The sequence below is a fragment of the Malurus melanocephalus genome, unplaced genomic scaffold (assembly GCF_030028575.1).
Source record: "Malurus melanocephalus ecotype Western Australia unplaced genomic scaffold, MMel_1.1 scaffold_24, whole genome shotgun sequence".
NCBI classification, from domain to species: Eukaryota; Metazoa; Chordata; class Aves; order Passeriformes; family Maluridae; genus Malurus; species Malurus melanocephalus.
The window spans coordinates 2,565,975-2,586,694 of NW_026623256.1; the positions used below are offsets into that span (position 1 = coordinate 2,565,975).

General features: G+C 45.6%; 1 protein-coding gene across 2 annotated transcripts in view; it reads left to right on the forward strand.

Moving 5' to 3' along the window:
- The first annotated feature begins 2,027 nt into the window (after window positions 1-2,027).
- Window positions 2,028-20,720, forward strand: part of PLXNB1 (plexin B1) — a 74,437-nt gene continuing 55,744 nt past the window's right edge. The window contains exon 1 of one of the 2 annotated variants that reach the window (XM_057390295.1): window positions 2,028-2,070. The gene's annotated coding sequence lies outside the window, so the exon portion shown is untranslated. The remainder of the gene's footprint in view (window positions 2,071-20,720) is intronic. The other variant, XM_057390296.1, reaches the window with a different exon arrangement.

Below are 20,720 nucleotides of genomic sequence, written 5' to 3' on the forward strand. Positions count from 1 at the left end.
GGGGTCAGCGGCCGGCGGCAGGTGCCGCCCGGGGGCCGCGCTTTGTCTCCGCGTGGGGGGATGGGCGCGGCCCCTCCGGAGCGGCGGCGCCTCCCCGGCGGGGCGAGGGGGCTCCGGTGCGCTGGGAAACCCCCCGCCCCGAGCCGCCCCCGCGGCGGGCTCTCCGGGGAGGAGGGCGGGGGTCGCGGTGGCTCCGCGCCCCGGAGCAGCCGGAGGAGCGGGCGGCGGGTTTGGCGAGCCGCTCCGCCGGCGGTGGCACTGCCGGGATGCGGCGGGTAGTGGGACCGGGCGAGCCCCCCGCGACCTGGGCAGGGCTCGGTGGGAAGTGGCACCGGGCTGAGSGTCGGGCCATCCGTCGGCCGTGCTGGAAGGGCTGCCCGGCCCTCGGAGCGCGCCGACTGGATCATTCTTCKTGGTCTGGAGATCTCGTTTTCCACCTTGAACGCATTTCTTTTGARAGAGTTTGCAGCAAGTGTTTGGGCCCCTCTGAGCAGGTGTGTTTTCTGTTCCCAGGAGTTGCAATTTGAGATCTTTCTTTTCTTAAATCTAAACTTGCTGTGGCTGCTGCTTTATCTCAGGGCAACGGTCTGGAACAGGAGGAGTCCTGGGAGAGTATCTGGAGTGCTGCTGTAGTTACAAAGAGGAAGGGGCAACAACCCTGAGTGTTGTAAAACAGCGGGRTCAGTATTTTACTTAAACAAGTGCTCTATTCTGTGCAAGACTGAATGTGGTCTGCTCATTTGTGACCTTACTTTTTGAACAGGGATCACAGAAGTGTTCTGCCCTGTGTATGAAATGCAGAAATCAATGACTTTTATTAATGATGTGTTTGTGTGACGTCAGGGAGCTAAGCCAGTGATGGAAGCATTCACCCTGATTCAGGGGGAAGCTGATGCACTGAGCTGTTGTGCTACATGATTTTGCATTCTAATGGGGAAATTGGTGCTTCYCCTTGTTACAAATGGGGCATGGAATTTCACAGGTTTTAATAGGGTCACTCTGAGAGGCCAAGAATCCCTAGCAGAATCACAGGAGAAGAAAGCAAACAAGTTATGGATAGAGAAGAATYCAGCAGGGAAGATCACTTGTCAGTAGTCTGGTGCTGAGTGGACTATTACCATGCTCATCTACACCTGTGTGCAGCTGAACTGGAAKCTGCAAGCCARAGACTTGCCAYAAATTGAGATTTGGCTTGAAAGCATTTACCATAGYATGATCATATATGGAATTTTCTCTTTAAATTTCTTACAACATGTGAAAAGAGTTAGGTTAGTAATACGATTAGCAATATTTAATAAGATTAAAATYACCAGCATAACTCTCTTGAGAAAGGTGGGTGCAGTCTGTCAGCAGTTGACACTTTAAATCTCTTTGTCCCATGTGAGTGCTGTAAAGAGTTCAGGCTCCAAGRCTCTGCTTGCTTTTCAGAACAGAAAAATTCTGCCCTCTCTTGCTGACAGCTCAGGTATTGCCTTACCTTTCATGTCCACCAACAGCATCATATTCCCAGCGGGGCCACGGGATGTTCCCATATAAGGGCAGAGGGAATAGCTGACAGAGGGCTGTAATGAGAGTGTGGAGCCGTTCCCTTCAGTGCCAGTCTTTGTGTGAAGCAGGGTTGTTGCTGGAGCGTTGCTGCTGCTGCTGGCACGCTTGGGCTTTCCTGGCAATGCCAGCAGAGCCTGCAAGGACTGAACCAGTCTGAAAAGTATCTGTTGCTGCCGAAGGTGGCCCCGTAAGCTGGAGAGAGGCTGYCTGCCAAATTAAGCAGTGCCAGTTGTATGTTGGGTGTGCTCTGAAGGAAAAAGCACCCACCCAGGTTGCCTGTGTGGGGTGTGTGCTATCCAGCAGTGTATGAAAAAAGACAAAAGTAATTGCACTTGCTGTCTTCTACTGTTGCTGTTTGCTTTCTGGTGTGTTCCTTTAGCCAGCAGTGATGGGCACAGGGAAGCATGGTATTTTTTTCAGCAGAAGTTTMAGTGTCAGCTGGAGAGGGAGAACAACAGACAAGGAAAAGTACAGAAGAAGATGAAGCAGCCACTCCCCAGAAATGCTTGAGATTTTTTTCTGGTAAAAGTTACACTGCTGAATTGGGTAGATTGACATTATTTCTCTTCTGTCATCCTCTTCTCTGTCTCAGTCCTTCCTGCTGCCTGTCAAAGCAAACTCACGAGGGCTTCAGTTTCTTCTCCTCACTGACAGCCTCTCCATCTGTTATGTTTTTGTTTGTAGCTCTTGGGRTTTTTTTTTCTCCTGAAACTTCAAATTGTCTGTTGTAGCCAAGTTCTGAGCTGAGCCCTCCCAATCTTGCATAAGGGTATCTTGGAGGAAGATGATAGGATTTTGATTCAGCCCAGCTTGCAGGTTGTGCAGGATGGTAGCAGTCGGAGGAGGCATGAGCCTGCCTGCTTTCTTGTAAGAATTAGCCCTCTAGATACAAGCTGGTTTCAGGAAGCAGGGGTTGGACTGGTGCCCTTTTTGCTCACCTGGATCTTCAGTGAAACGTCTTTGTGCTCTGCGTGCTGGGATCTGGTGCGTTCTACTGACTCTCCTTTGCTTTCCCTATAATCTGTTAAAGCCCTGGATTTGATTTGCATTTATTTGTGGTTCTTGTGAGTATCTGATTGCAGGATTACTCTATCTGAAAGGATTCATCTTCTGCTGTTCATCAAAACCACAGGAGGKCTGCTTTTGCCTTTATGGGAATGTGCCAGCTGGTCTTTCATTGTGCTGGTATCATTTTCCCTGTCCTATTATTGGAGGCGTCTTTGATGACCTGGTGGTTGTGATGATGTCTTTAGAGAAGATTCATATTGATCRTTATTTGAGCTTTGTCTGGTTTCATCTCGGTGCCGGAAGACAATTCCTATAAATTCTTGCATGTGTGTTTCAGAAACAAGCATTTGAGGCAGCAGGAGCACATGCACAGTCTCGTGACATGATACCGCTGCTCCGGAAGGCAGWGTAGATGCTTAATTTAATTGAGAAACAGTAAACTCATGTGTTGCACAGTCTTTACTCCAGCACRGTGCTGAAAGCCAAAGGACCTTTCCCAGTGGCACACTGAGTCTAGAGGACTCTCTAAAAACAGTGTGGAAGTGGTTTAGCTTCTTGAACATTTCTCTGGAACCATGAAGGCTCAGCCTGCATGCTGTGGTGATCACTGAGATGCTCCCCTGCCTCATAAACTGGCCGGGGTTGCAGTTGRAGCTCAGACTTGCTAAGCTGCAAAGGTACAAAAACACGAAGGAGGATGTTCCGACCTGTACCGACACGCAGCCCTGACTAATGGAAGAACCACAGTGCTTTGGTGTGAGCTCGTTAAGGCTCGGCCTCTTCTCCCCAACTGCTTAAGTAATAAATGCGGAGGACTTGTTTTCACGGCTAATAATTTTTTTTTTTTTTTTCAGCCAAATAGTAGTTAAAACATCTGAGCTATTTTGAGGTTCCAGGAAACAATTTAGGTCTTCTTCTTGTTAACTAGAAGTAAGTACTGCCTCCCAATGCTAAGGGAAAGAAAAAAAGAAGGAACAAGTAGTTTTGGCTTAGGTGGATTTTTTTGTTGTTGTTTTGATTTATTTTTAAAATTTTGCCACTGAATCAATTTTTAAATTATTTTTAATATTCTGAATTTATTTTTAGAATTTCACTTGCAAGTCCTACCTGCCAATCTCAAGAAAGGAAAGGAGGGGGAAAATSAAGTAGAAAACTGTGTTAGCATGATCAACATTTAGATGCTGATTARAATGTGAAGTGAATCTTCAAATGAAACAGTCCTAAGGAAATGTCCAGATCCCAGACTTTAGTTGYATGTGAACTTTAGTGATTTGCTTGCCAAATAAAAACTGCAGGTAGTGTGAGGATCACTTCTTCTGTGCCTGGTACATGTGTGAGAATTTGCTTTGCTTTTGGCTTTGAAGTTGAACTGTGGAACAGCCTGGAACTGTTGTTTCCCTAGCCTCTGTTCTGCACCAGTGCTGCCGCTCTCAAAATTCTTGCAACTTCGTAGCTACTCCCTTTTAGGAAASGGTAACTCGTTTCCCTTCTTGAAGTATCTGAACACTGTAATTTTATCTTTCTACTTGTATCTATTCCTGGTCTGTCTCTTGTGGGAAGTCTCTTATCCTTGTGTCACAGGCTTTAAGTGGATTGATCTTTACTCCTGGTGGYGGTTTAGCTGGGCTGGTTCTGCACTGGGGACTGGAGCTTTGGAATTATCACCACTTGCTCCAGATACCCACACAGAATCTGTGGTGAGCCATTGGGATGCACAGCTGTAAGGTATTGCCTGCATGGATTGCTGCTGCTTTGTATCTGCAGGTGCAGACAATTTCAAGTCATCACCATTCTCCTTCTCTTTGCACTTTTCCTTAATTCTGAAATTGAAGGCAGTGCTTCTGGGTTTCATTGAAAAAAAAACATGTGTGTCAGCTTATCTCGGCATAATGTGGTATTGAGTGCAATGATGGGGTTCATCCTGCTGCTGCAGTTATTCCAAGGAAAATGCAGCCCTTCTTGTGTCCTCCCTTCCCTGCAGCTCTGCTGTGGCAGGAGGGGAGTTATGCCTGGAACTGTGCAGGTGGAGGAAGCTGATTGTGTTCAAGCATTTATCTATGCTGATGAAAMTTGTTTTCTGACTAAATTACATGTCATTCTATAAATAGAATGGGTATGTTTGACATCTTACCCTGTTATAATAATTCTGAAAATTACTACATAGAAGTAGTGTTTTCAGCTGAGGGTTTCTGCCCATGTATGTMATTTCAAAATGATTTTTGTCTCAATCTCTGCTCTTTTAGCTTTCCTGTGCTGCACCATTTCACAATTTGGTTAAGTGGCTTCACTGCTCTTTGTGTGGAGTTACATGAAGAACCAGAGTCCCACCTGTTTCCCTGCTCTGGTCCTGACTCCTGCAGATTGTGTGCTCTTGAAATCTCTCTGTGCCTACAAGTGCCCCTGCCCTCCTCCTCCTGTGTGACACACTGCAGAATTTTTGGGTTCTCTARTCTCCATAAAGAAATGCTAACCTCTGTGAACAGCTGGCCAAGCAAATGCTTGAGAAAAATGCTCCTGGCAGTGCCACTGAGTGCTCTGCTCAGCTGGAAGTCCTTCAGACAACAAAAATTTAAAGCTGAGAAACCATGGCTTCAGAGATGGTCCTGCCAGACCAGGCTTTGTTAGAAGTTATGTCCTCACTGAAGCTGATGTGGGGTTTTGGACAGCTTGGATTTAGTTAATGGCCCTGAAGCAACTCTCTCTTTAGCACTTTCAGCTTTGATCTCAAGATTTTTTTTTGCATCAAACCTTCTTAAAATGCTGGAGAGAGCAATTGTGTTAGTAAATTACAAAATTATCATATGTGAGAGCATTTTGGTAACACATGTGGTGAGCATTTTGATCATCTGTTTGCCGTCTTCCACACACACCGGAGTCACAAGCTCTTCTCCCACCTTTCGTGTGGCCAAAACATGTATATGTTGGAGAAGCATATACAGAAGCAGTTCCTGGACTTTTGAATCCCACTGACATCAATATTTTGATCTTTATTTGCTTGCTGTTTGACTTCTTCGTACAGATTGCACTCCATTACTGAATGATTCTGCCCAAGAGAATGATGGTAAAACTGCTGTGCAACTGAATTAATTGCATGAGATTTCTGTGTGCCACTGTGGGAAATGGAGAAGTACTAACCAGGGGATCTGTTTATTTGCCAGATCTTTTTAGCATTTTGATAGAAATTGACAAAATGAGGCTGCAGGAAGGTTGAAGTACCTAGGGAGACTAAAGCATTTGTGAATTTATATTCTAATCCTTAGGTGAAATATATTTTGAGTTGCATTTCATGTCAACCTGAAACTTGAGAGAGATTTAAGTAAAGATGGCAAGGACTTTTTGCTGTTTATCCTGTGTGGCGGTGCAGCTTTCTTGTGGCTCCGGTGGAGAGGGGTGGTTCCCTTGTGTGACTGTGCCTTCTGGGGCACTGCTGTGGCTCTAACGAGTAACACTGACTCGTACTGTTTATTTCCTCCTTTGATCTAAATTTTTTTCTTCCCTTTTCGGGATTTGTAACCAGAAACTGTTCTCCAGATGTGTGACAGCCAGCAGAGGTGCACGTGCAATTACAGAACAGCCCTGGGTGATTGCTACCAGCTTGTCCTCTTGGCAAAGCACAGGCAAAATTGGAATTGGCAGGAAGGCAGAGCAGCCCCTGCGGCACTGCCATCCCTGAGTGAGTCGATGACTGAGTTCCTTGGCCACACTAACAGGCACTTGGAGTTGCAGAGCTGGAGTGTCTGGTTGTGCTCAGTACCCAATGCTGCTGACATGATGCAGAGCTAAAGGAAAAGGAGTGGTGGGATAGAGCAGCTGCCGTACAAATGCTGCTCTTGCTCTCTGTACTGCCCAGAGGGCAGGTACCTGGAAGATTACTTACCCCAGCAGCACAGATGGGCAGTGGGGACTGTGTGTGCTGGCAGTGTGGCCATATGAGCAGCTGCACAGGACCAGATGAAAGAGCCATTTAGCCTGTTTTGCTTTCTCTGGGCTTGGGACAGTCAAGTCTCTGTCCTCACAGTGCCCAAGTCACCAGGGCCCCTTCCTTCTCCACACTGAACTGGTCTGCAGGGGAGGTGAAAGCCTGTGTCAGTACTCTCAGTAACAAGCTACAGCACAGTGCTACACATCTAAAGGCTTCTGATGATCATGCTTTCTCAYTAATTATATTTTATAGTTATTCCTGTATGTTGTAGTGGCAGTACTGTTSTGGATACTTGAACATTTGCATTGTAAATGCATTTTCTGTGCATAGAACGCAGGCAGCACCCTGCCATCAATGGTCTTGCAAGTGGTTGTTCTGTTTCATTGTGGGTCTGATGCTGTCTGTACAGSGTGGTGGCATCATGAAGCTTTCCTTGATTACTTATATTGATAAGGGCCACTGTTCACAATGTTTATTTAGGCTTCTCCACTGTGGAGAGCTGTCTCTCTTGACTTCTATGAAAAAAGGTTTTGAAGAGTAGAAAGAGTAGGCAAAGTGGTGGACATATCACAGACCAGTGTTTCGGAGCTGACCATCCAAATACATCTACAGCATYCCACCATCACAGATCTGCTGTGGCAGAGCTCTTGCCATGGTTCTGTGAATACCAGACTTGTTAGCTACAGACAAATAACATCTGAATGGCGTTTACCCTCCAGTGGATGACAGGGATGGTGTCCTGCTGGGACGAACTTGTAGCTGGTGCTGCTCACACAGTTCCAAGAAATGTGAGCATTTCTGTTTAAGTACTTTTGCAGGTCAGTGTTTTCGTGCTGATCAAAGGTTTGTGTCTGTGCCTGGTGCAGGTGTTTAGTATCCACATGCAAGTCCCAGCACGCTGCTGCGCTGAGCAAAGCTGTCACAGGAGAATGACCTGCACTCACAGTTCCAAGGTTTCATCCTTTTTCCTGAGTGTTTGAAAGCCATTGGGCTATGCATCTGTTTCCCTTCCTCCCAGTGCTGCCAGCACAGTGTGATCCTAACGGGTGCTACAGTGACAATTACAGTCTCTGTGTTCTCTGCAGGCTGCCAGAGCCTGTTGGGTCATCAAAACACAAATAACACCTGGCTGTTCAGCTCTAGGATTGTAATCTGCATCCCCAAGTACACCATGTGGGAAGTACCAGAAGGCACAAGGTCCTAATGATGGAACTTTGCCCAAACACAGTGTGTTTATTTTAAGCAGGTAGAAATTATATGTATGCAGTGGTTACAAGGGAAATGGTCTCAACCAATTTAAATGCATGGAGCATCCTTGTTATTTCACTCAGYAATGAAAAATACATCTCAAAAATCTCTTTTCTGCATAGAGAAAGAACAAAACTTTTCGTGCTTGTAAAGCTGTTATTTCTACTGTGAACTGTCTTCTGTGTTGTTGCTTCATGGACTGAAATAGAGCAGTTAGTTGATAAAATAGCCCTGATGGGGCTTGTGTTTGTTTTCAGGCTGCATTTCTGTGTATGCCCTGAGAAATCTTGTCACCTGTTTTAGACAGAAAGGTGAATAGTTCAACTGGAGGAAGGAGAATTGGTCTTCTGAGAGCTGCAAGGAAAAGTATTGCAGGACTATCTTTCTAAGGGAGCAAAACACTCCCTTTTAAATGAAGACTCTGTTTACATGTGTTAATTCCCTTTGGTTTTTTGTGGGATGGAAAGGTCACTTTGTGTCTATATAAGCTATGAAAAAAAAAATCAATGGTTTAATCAATTTCTAAAGTAGATTTAGACAAAATGACTACTGTGGTGTGGCTTGGGCTTTGATGTGTGAAGGTGTCCCAAAAAGCTGTTAGAAAAGTCAATGCAGGACATTGCTGGAAATAAACTTACAAAAATTGTAGGGGAATTTTCTGTCCCATTCACTGTGTGCACAGGGTGKTTTTTTTTTTCACTTGCCCAGTCCCAGCATGGCTTCCTCTTGGTGTTCCTACTGAAAGAATGGATCGCTGCGAGCAGATCAACAAAAGCAGTCATGCAGTTCACTCAAGCGGTCATGCATAAATATGAGCAGACTTTCTGCTGTTAAAACTGATGGGTAGCCTTCCCTGACACCAGTTTTCCATAGGCTGCTTGTTTCTGCTACTTGGAGTTGTCTTGGTGATCTTTTCCCTGACAGACAGCCAGGTATTGGTGCTCCTGGGCCGGCAGGTTCACAATGGGAAGTAAATTTTTTGCTTTGAAAACGCCAAGGTAAGGATTGGTGACAGCCACATGCAGAGCATTCCAGCTGTCACACTGACCCCCACCCAAACCTGTCTTGTGCTCCTGCCTGCACACAGAATACAGGCTCTCTGCCTTGTGCTCTTTGCAAACTTAGATGTGCATTTAATGTACTGCTCAAAATGAGAAGTAACACAAAATGAGAAGTGCCACGCAATGGAAATCTGACTGGAGGTGGAAGTTCAATGGGCCTCCTGCTAGAACAGAAGGAGCAGAAGGTGCCAGTCCTTGTGGTATGGAGTGCCTGGTTAACATGTACAAGGAATTAATAATTTTTGTGCAGTTATTTTGAATAAGTCGGATCTTTGGGGAGGTTTGAGATGGGTAGTTGTAGGTTTTGATGTATACTTCAGAGGATATACACCTCTGAAGAGTTGGGTTGTGTTAACAGTAAGAAAGTGCTGGTGCAAAGAAACACGGCAGCAGGTGACTGTTCATGTAATGTGTTTCTTGRATGTTTGACTTGGAATCATACAATGGTATGAATAATTGATCTKTGCCAACATCAACAGCATACCTCATAATTATTTAATTAAAAAAAAGGGCTGATGTTTCTGAAATCATGGGTTACTGGGTACATTTCAGAAAGTGGTATTCCTAGCAGGTGACTTCAGCAGGTAGTGTATTCTGCTGTTCAACAGTCAGTATTCTGAAAATAAGTATAAAGCCATGGCTAATATTGATTCAGCAGAGAAGCAGACCATGTTGGGGACAAACTCAAAACCATGGCTGGAAATGACAGGAATGTTGGGATTTTCTTGCTTGAATATCCTGAATAGTATGTAAGTCTTTGGCAGAATGGGAGAGGTAGTGAAGTTTTCCTTAGRGCTTTTGGAGAAATGATTAAATAGTGATTAAGAAAGATATGAGTTCCTTACACTTAGTGCAGTCAGATAATTGACTGTCAGTGAACTGATAYGATCTTTGCAGCCTGATTTCTGTAAACGCTGTAAAACGGGTCTGGTGAAATGACACCCATCTGATACAGGCGAGTTTGGACTTCTGTGTGCCAGAGATGCTGACTTGTCACTGATTGTGCCTCACCGAAGCAATGACCCTGAAGAAGGAGGAAGAGGTGGGGGGAGAACAACAAATTGATATTTAAAAAACCACAAAAAAAGTTATAAGCTGTTCAMGAATTCAAGAAAAGCTGCCTTCTACTGAGACACTGACAGGGCCAATCTGTTGATTGCCAAAAAAGCTATTGAGAGGTGACTTGGTTAAAACATGTGCATAATTGACTCTGAGGAGCTTCTCTTTAATCCAGCAGAGAAGGAATTAATGGCTCAAGGCAGAAAACAAACAAATAAGAAATTAGTCTGGCCTCACTGCCAGAAAGAATGATGGAGCCACTGAAGCAAACTACTAGCAGAGTAGTGAACTTATGTTTTGACCTCCAAAGGCCTTTAGTCTAGATGCCATAAACCACTACATTTCACAGAMCCACTTAATGGCCTTTGTGGAGGTGTGAGTGGATAAAATGGAACACTACCCATGTGTTAGGCAGGAAATCAGAGCGGCTGTACCTTAAATTATGTGACTCTGACTAGTCCTGGTGCAACTGATTTCTGTCTTTCTSTGCTTTAGAAATAACCCCAAGACCAAGTCAGTCATGTTCTTCATCCCTGTTTGTTCTTTTCCTTCCAAACTTTGTTTATGTCTGGATGTTTTAATGCTCCAGAAGTGGTACATCCTGGATATAAAGCATCTTGTTTATGGTAGGAGTGTCAGTTTGAGGTTTGTACTTCAAATATCTCCTGAAAATGAAATCTTCTTTGTATTTCTTTTTTATATTCCTTAGAAATATCAGTGTAGTGGTGAAATAAATATTGTATCTCACCTGTCTTGCTGTATTTATTTTATTGATTAAACTTGCTAAGAGAGTAGAGTTTTAGTAAGTGTTCAGTGTGTAAATCCATATTCTCTAAGGAATTGTGTTACATTCCAATTGCATTTAAGTAATTCAGTTTCATAATCTTCTCTTGCATTCAATGTGAAAATCCTATACAAAAAGTAAATCTGATGATGTTGTAATTTAACCTATGATTGTTKCAGAATAACTTGTGTTTGTTTACAGGCTGAAAACTAAAGAGTTTTACAAGGYTGGGAAATCATTGAGCTCATTTACTCTGATGTAAAGCAAGGCAGAGACCTTTCCTGAGTTTAAGCTAAACATTCAAGTTGAGACTGAATGTTAACAAAGAGAAGAGTTGCAAGTGATGGAGAGCTTTGCCTACTAAATACATTTTAAAATACCTTTGAGAAAAGAAGCTTGAAAAACAGACCTTGGTCTGCTCAGGCCAGAAATATGCAATTAGCAAATTATTAACCTTGTTGTGAATGGTTTAAGTAACGTGGTACTTGTTCTGTTTCTCTTCTGATTGACTGTATAATAGCCACCATCAGCAGTCTCTGCTGTGTGCTGGATTGCAAAATCTGCTAATTAACACATTAGTTTCATATTGCTGCTGCCAATGTTTGCATTGAAGAACGTTGCTTTTTTTGGCCATATGGATGGGTGGGAATATCAAGATCGTGTTATGGCTTTGTGCTCATTCATGTGTGATGCTTTGTGCTCTGTTTTTCCCAAGACATCTAATCAGGCTTGGGGCTGAGCAGTGCCTTTTTGGAGAATCTTTAACTGAAAGGTCAAAATAAGCACAAGGCCYAGAGACAAGTCTTGCTGTCACTCTTCCCAGCTGCCCCCCCGCCCTCCTTTGTGTGTTTCTCTCTCCACGTATACATATGTAGGAGTCCTTCACCCAGCACATTCATCTGTGATTCCTTTCTCTAGACCCAGGGCTTTTAAGTGCCACTCAGGGTCTTTCCAAACAGAGCACAGCTCTGCCAGCTGGATCTCCCTCAGGCTGGGGGGATGATTTGTGGTTTGGGAGCTCCTGGCACTCACCTGCTGCAGGGTCTGCTGGCTTTACACCATTGCTGTGCACTGTCACTGCCTGGCATCTGTGTGTCTCAATTAACCACGTGTAGGTGGACCAGGATTTACCCTGAAGGCAGAATTCACTTGTGGCCTGGGATCTAGTGGATCTTCAAGGGAGTGGAAAGGAAAACGTGCCTTACAGTGGTCTCAAAGTGAGRGCTCCAAATGATGTCATGGAAGTTGAAGATTTGGATTTGCAGTCCAGATTGGGTCAGACTTAAGTAAATTTGTTCACACTTACTCTGTGCTGCCTCCCCTCCATGCACTGAAAGCGTTACCAGGAAACTCCCTGTGGGAGAGCGTAACAGTCAGGAGGGGGTTGATGGTAAAATCTGAATATTTATTTCACCTCTCGGGGTGCATCTGAGGAAGATGCCTTTGTTTTAGTGAATGAGATATTTTTATAGTATTGATGTGCTTGTGCCTGTTGTAAGAGCATTGGAAACAGTCAGCTCTTTTGCTTTTACTGTTACTGTTTCAGCCCTGCATGGTTTCTCCTTTTCCTTACTCACCAAGTGCAACTGAAAATGAGGTACTGAAGCAGCCCATCTAGTTTTTTGTATGCAATCTAGCAAATGTTAGTACTGGAAACTGGGCTCTTGCTGCTGTTTGTCTGGTAACATTACCCTCTGTTGTTTCCTTGTGCTGCTTTTGCAAAAGGCTGGTTTGGTTTCTGTGAGAGAGGTGGCTGGCCCATAAATGTATTCCAACCCACCTAATAATTCATCTCTAAAATCTTTCATCAGGTCTATTCCGTTATATAGTTTAAAAAGAAAAAAAAACCCAAACGCCTTCCTTTACSCCTGGAAACAGCAGTCGTCTTGTTCTGTCGAGCTGAGTGCTGCTCATACTGATCACTGCTGTTCCCTTTGTCTTCGTTTATTTTAGAGTTAAGTTATAAGCTGTTTAAGACTGCGCTATTTTTGTTCCGTATTTTTGCAGGATCTTTTACACGGGTCTTCTAAACACTAAAATAAATGCTCTTAAAGCAAAAGTACCATCTGTGTGAGGGCAAAATGGTCATTGCTCTAAAAATGTGTGTTTATTCTGATAAAACGTTTTGGCAAGCACATGCCTGCACAGAGGAATGCCTGGGTCAGGACTGGACTTATGGCCATCTTCTGTCTTTATGCTAGATTGCCCTTTGTCAGCCAGATGCCTCGTGGTCCCACCTTCTCCCTCGGTCCCTTTTTTGACAGTAGCTGTGGTGCTCAGCAGGGGCTCYCTGGCTGTGTTTGCTTTAGCTGGGGAGGTGTTTGCCTTTGCTGCAGAATTCCAGTTTCCAGCTGCCGGGAAACRTGTTGATTTATTAGGGCACAGTGCACCTCAGGAATGCCTTTGCTAAGGAGCAGGGAGTGATGGAGGGGATCCTGCCTGATGTGGTGTGAAGCCTTCTTGTTTCTCTTTACAGAAACACCAAGCAGGAATTCCCCAAAGCAGGRAAAACAGCTCACTCGGCTGACTATTTCGGAGTGTCAAACTGAAACTCAGTTAGGTTTCCTTGGCATAAAATTAAGGAGAAATGATAGCTGCAATTTTAAGTGAGTTTTTGTGGCAGATGATACTGTGAATTGCTCCACCAGAGGGTTTGTATGTGTTTGGTTGGTGTTAAGAGCAGGCGTTCTTGAGCCACTGACTAGGGCTTTTTGCTGGGACTTGGCTTTGGGCCATCTAAATGTTTTGCACTTGGAAGAGGCAAGTTTCAACCTCTTTGGATTTGCAAACTTCTAAACGTTTTACGATACATGTAAGGCAATGGATTTGGACTTTTAATTACCTTTTGAGACAGCAAAAGTGTATGGACTACAAGTTAAATAACCACAGATGTGAGTGTGTCTTCCTGTAATGAGTTGAGTAGAACACCCTCACCCCCTAATGTGTTGCARCCATCTGATGTGCACCCCTTATCTTTTGTCTTCCATGTACACACAAACTCATGTTTCTGGACTTTTTCTTTCATTTGAGATTTTGGAGGCTGCTGCCCAGGTGATCTGAAAYCAACACTGAGGAAAATGTTTGGTGTTTGTACGGGGTGGGGTGGTCAGCTGGTCAGTTTGTGTTGATCGGGTATTTGGTAGTTGCAGAGTAGGTTGTGTTTATGGGCATTGGTGCTGAGAAGGAATTTCCTTTCCTGGCCGAGGTAGAAAGACTGTCCACGTACAGCTTTATTCCTTTGCTTTAGCATTCCTTGAGGTTGTTTCCCTATTTTACAAATGCATCTTTTGAGAAGTGCCAGGAAAATGTCTCTCTCAAATGGAAATGGAAATTTCTGAGCTCACAGGAACGAAAACCTTTGGGTCTGTGCTCACTGAGTGAAAAGAGGATTACCAACCAGCCATTCTCCAGTGTGCAAAGCAGCGGAGCAAAGTCTGCAGAGACTCTCTGAAAGTTATTGGCTTTCCCAGGGAAGGGTGCTTGTGAATAGAATTGAATAAGGTTGCTTGCGTCCTTTTTGGCTTTTCTGCTGCAAGTACAGAAAGCAGTGAAACTTGGAACTCAGTAGATGCTTGAATAAAATGGGAAATGKTTTTTGTTTGAAGCAGATGCCTTGTGAACAGGTCTAGAGCCAGTGTTCCTGCATTACTGTAAGAGAATTAATGGGTTTGTGACTTCATTTAGACCTGAAAAAAGCAGGGMGGCAATGCTGATTTTTCCAGAACTGCTTGAAGGGTTCAGAAATTATGATGGTGTGCTGGAGCAGATGCAGATGGCTTRTTTTCACTGGGGACTGTTAAACCTGCCAAAGTGTAAACTGCATCTTAACAGGAAGATGTGAGACAAGGYCTGCACATCTCTCCCTCCTAATTACTACAGCTCAGCTGCTGCTGTCTCTTATGCTTACACATCTGAAAGGTGACAATGACAATGTCTTGAATGGCAAAAGCAATGGCAAGAAGGGGATTTTTTTCTTTTTTTTTTCACTGTAGTCGGGAACAAAGAAGTTATTCAACCAATATCCCTATGAAAAATCTTTCTCCCAGAAACTGCATTTTTGCTGTCCCTGCAGTTCTGCACTGGGTTGCCTCTGTACACATCTTTTACAAGAAGTTGGAAAGCTCTTCTCACCTGCTCTKGCAAAAATCTGTAACATTTTCACAACAGTTACTTTAGATGCCAAAACCCAGACTTTCAGATCCTCATCACTCATGGCGTGCAAGAGATGAGATTTTATGACCTCCTCTTACAGGAACGGGTACTTCAGTGGGAAAGGATGGTACTGTGGYTGTGATTGCATTGCAGTGGTACAGCAAGAATGGAGGCAGTGACAGCTCCCAGCTGGGCTGCAGGTGATCATTTTGGATCTGGTGTTTCTCCCTGGAAATCTCTTTTAGGTCATGGTCTCTCATGGCAGTTTTGCTGGTAGGCTATGAATGTGTTCAATCTGCCCTTGCCCATGTTCCTACTCTGTTTCACTGTATCCCTGGTTTAAGAAACTGCCTTGTGGAAGTTTCTCTTCCTGTTCTGCTCAGCTCAAGAGAACATGCCACCAGGGCAGGACAGGCTCTGATCCTCATGGGCTGATTGGGCTCCTCTCCTCTGGGGAACAATAGAGCAGAAGAAAAAGCAAGGCAGTGCTAAAAAATTTTAGATTTTTTTAGCTAAAAGATTTTTTTAGCTGAGAGGAGAATGTCCTTCTTCACAGCCAGTTCACAAATAGTGAATAAAAGTTGAAGCAAGGGGATGCTTGTCCATTTGTATCAGCCTGGGAAATGGTGGATTTCTCTCCTGAGGCCTTTGCCTCAGGCATCTTGCCCAAAGGCATCTAGTCTCTATTCACTTCAAACACTTACATTTCATAAGCCAGAAATGTGTAGAAAGCTCATGAACTGTGATCAGCTGAAGGCCAGACAGCATGACCTGATGCCTCGTAAAAATCAATGAATTGAAGAGCTGTGACTTCTGGATGCTTTGGAAGTATGAGCAGCACCTGCTGTGCAATGTGAMCCTAAAGAGCATCACAGGATAATCAGCTCAAACATGGATCTAACCTGTATTTGCAGTAGGAAAGTGTCCTGGAATCTGTGCTGAAAGAATTAGAATTTGCATAAGWGAAGTGTTTTGGCAAACATAAGCAGTTACTTTCTTCAAGGATTCTGTGTATGGGTTTTCTTTCTTCAGAGCACAAGGAATTCAAGACAAATTTTACTTTGGAGCTAAAAGGCATGTTTTTAGCAAAGGCAGTGCAAGCAGTGTTGGGACAGACTCCAGATCTCTGGTGTTCCTGAARAAACACAAACAACTGCAGAGAAGGGTATAGCTCAGATCCTTTTGCCAGCGTGCTTAGCAGGCAGCCCTGTACCAGATCTGGTTCAGGCTTCGACAAGTGACCTCTGTCACTGAACGGGAATATAAAGAGCCTCAGTGAGCTTTGGCTGAACTAGGCTTTTGCCTGTCTGCTCCAGAGAGAGAGTAACCTCAGTGTTCCCTTCCCTCCCTCCCTCAGTGTGTCTGTGAAAATAYTAACTTGATTTAGCTGCCAAAAAAAGACATTTGAAAAGTATACATTGCTCTCCTGTGTCCTAACTTGTGTAAAATACGGGTTATGGTTGGTTCCTGTATATGRCGCTCAGTAATTTTACAGAAGAGAAAACTGCACCGCTGCAACTATCCACACAACACTTAATACAGTGAGGTCTTAGTCTGTACTAGGACTCCAGAGTGCTATTCTGGGCATTATGAACCCGATTATATTACACATAGAGCTCAGATGGCTCAGAGCCATGCTCAGGATATTAACTGTTTCTATTAAGCTTTGCACTTAGAGATCCTTCTGGCAGAGGAGGGCAATGCTGGATGAGCTGGCATTCCCACAGCAGAACAGTGTGTGTGAGTATGGTTAGGGAATGTTTTGTGTTTCATTTGCACAAGGGGTAACCCGAGTTCCRGAGCTTGCTAACTTGTGGATGCTCTGTGTAATGATCTTTTCAATGTACTGGTTTTKCAGCTTCAGGTGTTGTGGAGGAGGCACTTACTGATGTAGATGTACAGCAGTGCAGGAGAAACCTTACAAAGTGCTCTACATGTACTATAAGGGAAAATCCATATGTAGTGTGTCATCTGGCAGAGAATGTGATAAAGTGGCATTGACTGTGATTACTTGTGATTCTTGACAGCCCATGCCCCTGAAAGAGTGTTTTTAAAACTTGTTTGTGATGAAAGTGGCTTTAGAAGTAGTGACGGTTCTTCCGTTTCTCTTAAAAAAAAGGTTTCTTTCTCTTTTCATGATCTTGTTTTGTGCTGTTCCAGATTTTGTAAAAACAAACACCCYGAAAGCCCAAATAACAACAATAATAAAAGAAACCCTTTGTGGATTGTCTCAGTGACTCAAGCAAAGTTGATGAGTTTCTCACTGTTTGAATACACATTGTCTGCCAGGTGGGAACTRTGTAGCTCTTCCTTCCCTCATCACCCCGCAAGTGCAGGAAGAGATAAGAGGAATTTATTTAATCCTGCCCTCCCTCACACAGGCAGACAGGTGTGCTGAATTTGGAACCCAAGCAGACAGTACGACTGTTAGGGATATGAGGCACTGGGATAGTGCTAATGGGAGAAGAGGGGTGCTGGACGTGGCAGCACATGCCTTTGGGAAAGCAACCTCTCATCTTCCCTTGAGATAGYGAGATTTTGCCTTTGCTGGGTTTGGGGTTAAACCCTCTTCCCAGTAAGACTGCAGTTTGCATCCCCTTCCTCTGTACTGAGAGAGATTCAAGTGTKGAGCAGGGCCTGGCTACTGTGCAGTGAAATGATTCTTTACAGGAGACAGAAATGAATGGTTGGAGGTATCCCATGTGCCATGTGGATCCACATGCTCCTGTTCAGTTCATGCTTAGTATGATGGAAAGGGACTGAGTTTGTGTGTGTTTTACTGATAAATATCCCCTTCCTCAGAAAGCAAACAGATGGCATCTTGACCTTGCAAAGGCTTGGACATCTTTACCTTTCAAAAGCATTCCTCTCCAAATGCGAGTCTATAATACAAGAAATGCACATGATGACCTTGGTGTTCCTCTTCCTTCTCAGCTACATTTTTTTTGTCTTGAATACCAGTGACCCTGAGATCTGGACATYTCCCTCTGCTGTTTTGTGTTAAAAATGAACAAAGTCTAATGTGTGGAAGCAGTTTGGTATGATGGAACCCATCAAAATAAACTTGAGGGGATGGTGGTGGTGATGGTTGAAAGAGCTTGGCTGAGACCTGGTAATTGGGCTGGATACAGTGAGAAGAAGGGGAGCCAGGAGAGGACTGAATGGAAATCAGTCCCCAAAATAAATATCGCATGAGTGGGGCACGAAGAGATAAAGAGTCTCCTTCAAATCAGATTCTGTGCCTGAGCCTTCCTCCTGAATTTCCTGCAATTTAGACAAATGACCAACTTCAGATTTTTAAGTGGTGTTTGTGCTGAACACTCGCAGGCGTGCGTTCCCATCCAGCTGCTGAGCAGAAATGCTTGTTCTTCAGTCTTGCTGGGAGCCGCTTTGCGCTTTTTTGTGGCAGCAGCTTTTGCAATAGGAGCCCCCCTTTCCCCGCCCAGCCCCAGGATGGCTTTTTCTGTGAAAGAAGCCAGCGCAGCCAGGCAGACATTATCCCCTTGCCGGAAGGAGGGACCCGGGCTCCCTGGGGAGGAGGGACGGGGAGCGAGTGATTCATTGCAGCTGGCTGCAGTTTGGCCTCCTCTCTCTCTTTGCCCTGGGTGCCAGGGAGTGACAGCTTGTGGGCAGCAGGCCAAGCCGTGAAAAGAGGAGTGTGTGAGGCCTTTAGCTTTCTCATGCTTTATCAGGCTGCAAAGAATAGCTCGATATTCAGCCAGCGTTGGTGCAGGTCAGGAGAATGGAAATGCGAACTTAACTCCTGAYATGCTGGCTGATGGCTGACCGCAGGCTCTGCCCCACGAGGGCGGCTTTGTACCGCAGCGTGCGGGGCGAAGGGGAGGAAAAGTGCCTTGATGCCGTGSTAAAGATAACTTTTTGTTAAGTGGACAGCCTCTGGGACGTGCAGGGAGAGAGGAAAGATAAAAAGAGGGCTTTCCTCTCGCGGCTTGCTTTCTGTGTGCTGGCGGAGGATGGAAACACTGGAAGGTAGAGCTGCAGGAACGACGGGCGTCCTGCGAAAGCGAGAGACTGTGGTGGGCGAGTGGCAGGTCTATCCCTTCTCTGCTGGCACAGCACTGGGGGCTGTGCTGCGGGTCCCCGTCAGGGCAGGGAGCAGGATGGGGCCATTCCCGGGGTGTCCCCCGTGCCGAGCTCCTGCCAGCCTGTGTGGAGGGCTGCCCGCCGGCGCGCAGGGAGTTAAGCTCCTCATCGCCCGGGGGTGAGCCTGCTTCGGGGTGTTGAGCTCCATTCCCACGGCTTTTYCTTTCTGAGGGCTGGGGGAGGGATCGCCTGGAACAAGTAAAATGCCTGGAGGCTGGAAAACAGCACCCCGGCCCCTCTGGCCTTGTGTTGGTCTGRGAGGGCTCTGCGCTTCACGGCAGGCTGGGCAGGGGCTGCCAGCCRAGGCCGGGGTCTGTCGCTGCTGGGCAAGAGCCTGGGTTATTTCTCCTCTTTAGGCAAAGAGAGATGGCTTTGCAGGCAGTAGAGTGCCTGCCTAGGGGCTCAAATAACTGAATTCCCAGCTGGGAGGATGTAAGGTAGAAATGGAGCAGTAGAAGTCCCATGGGCAGACCACAGCACAGGTTAATACAAAGGTTTGTGGCTGAGGGACGGCAGCAGTGTTGGGTTCCCTAGAGGACATGCAAGCTTCTCAAAGGCATGAGGGAGCATAGTCCTTCCTTCCCAGTGCTGATTCTGTATTCTCCTGAATGGCTTTGAGCTGCTGAGTTGAGGTGTTTGAAGCCCCGAGGAGCAGGAAAAGGGCAGGTGAAAGTCTGAGGGCCCGTAAGGGAGTTAGYGGGTGCTTGGAGCACAGCCTGCGGCTGCCTGCAAGCTTAAATCCCACTCCTTCTCCATCAACAGTGCAGGGGGCTGGGAGAGCAAGAGAGCTTTGCAACATCCCCGTTTGCTGCGGAGCTGAGTGTATCTCTACATGAGGTATTAATCCCGGCCAGCACCAGTCTCCCACCAGAGGGAGAAGGGAGTCTGTGTACCTGCTCAACCCCTAGAAAGACTCCAAAGTACCCTCTGAGGTCTAAGGTGTGCAGTTCCCTATTCTCAACAGCTTCTGAATTCAAGGCAAGGTGAACTGATGTGAGGGCATGGGACCCAGTAGCCTCATAAAGGAGAGATGAACCGTGGGCTCTGAGTGCAGTTTCACAGTTTGATTCTGCTGGGCTGTATTTGCACTGTATAGAGCAGGTTATGCCAAAAGCATGGCAAAGGTGTGGTGAGAGACTGGATTTTTGCTTGTGCATTGGATGTCTGGCCTTGTATCTGCCCCGGATCATCTTTGCAAAGAGTGAAGTACTGTGATCCTCCCACTTGCTGTACTGTGGGAGGAGAATTGGGAGTGGAGAGGGTTTGGGAAGCAGTATTGCCTGTGTGGGCAGAGGCTTTGTGTGGCCTGGGTTAGCACCCAGATACAGACCTGAGTGATAAAACAACAGTGTGCAAAGATTCTGCAGATAGAATGATGGTGGATCTTGTTGATTGTTAAATGCCAAAGTGCTAATAAAGACTGGTAGGCAGGAGYCCTGGTTTGCTTTTCTGCACCCAGGCAGCACTGCTGCCGAGTGTTCTGCARCTCTTTGCTCTGTCCATTTACTCACCCAGAAAAATGTGGGAAATGTGTCTGGAGTGGGAGCTGGGGTCCCAGGCTGATCAGAGCCCTGTGTAAGGGAGACCCGCAGTGGATGCACAAAGAGAAACTCACTGGCGGTGAGGTAGCTTGGGACCCAGGTGCAGCGAAAGCACCAGCGAGAGCTGGCTCCTCTGCAGGGACAGGGGGTGTGTTCCCATTGTGCCTGTTCTGGTTTGCTCCTGTCAAGCCTCTTCTCATTATTCTCGCCTTGAGCTGTCTCAGGCCCGAAGGCAAAGTGCTGCAGGAAGCTCTGCGGGCTTTCCCTTGAGAGACTGGGGTCCTTGGAGAGTG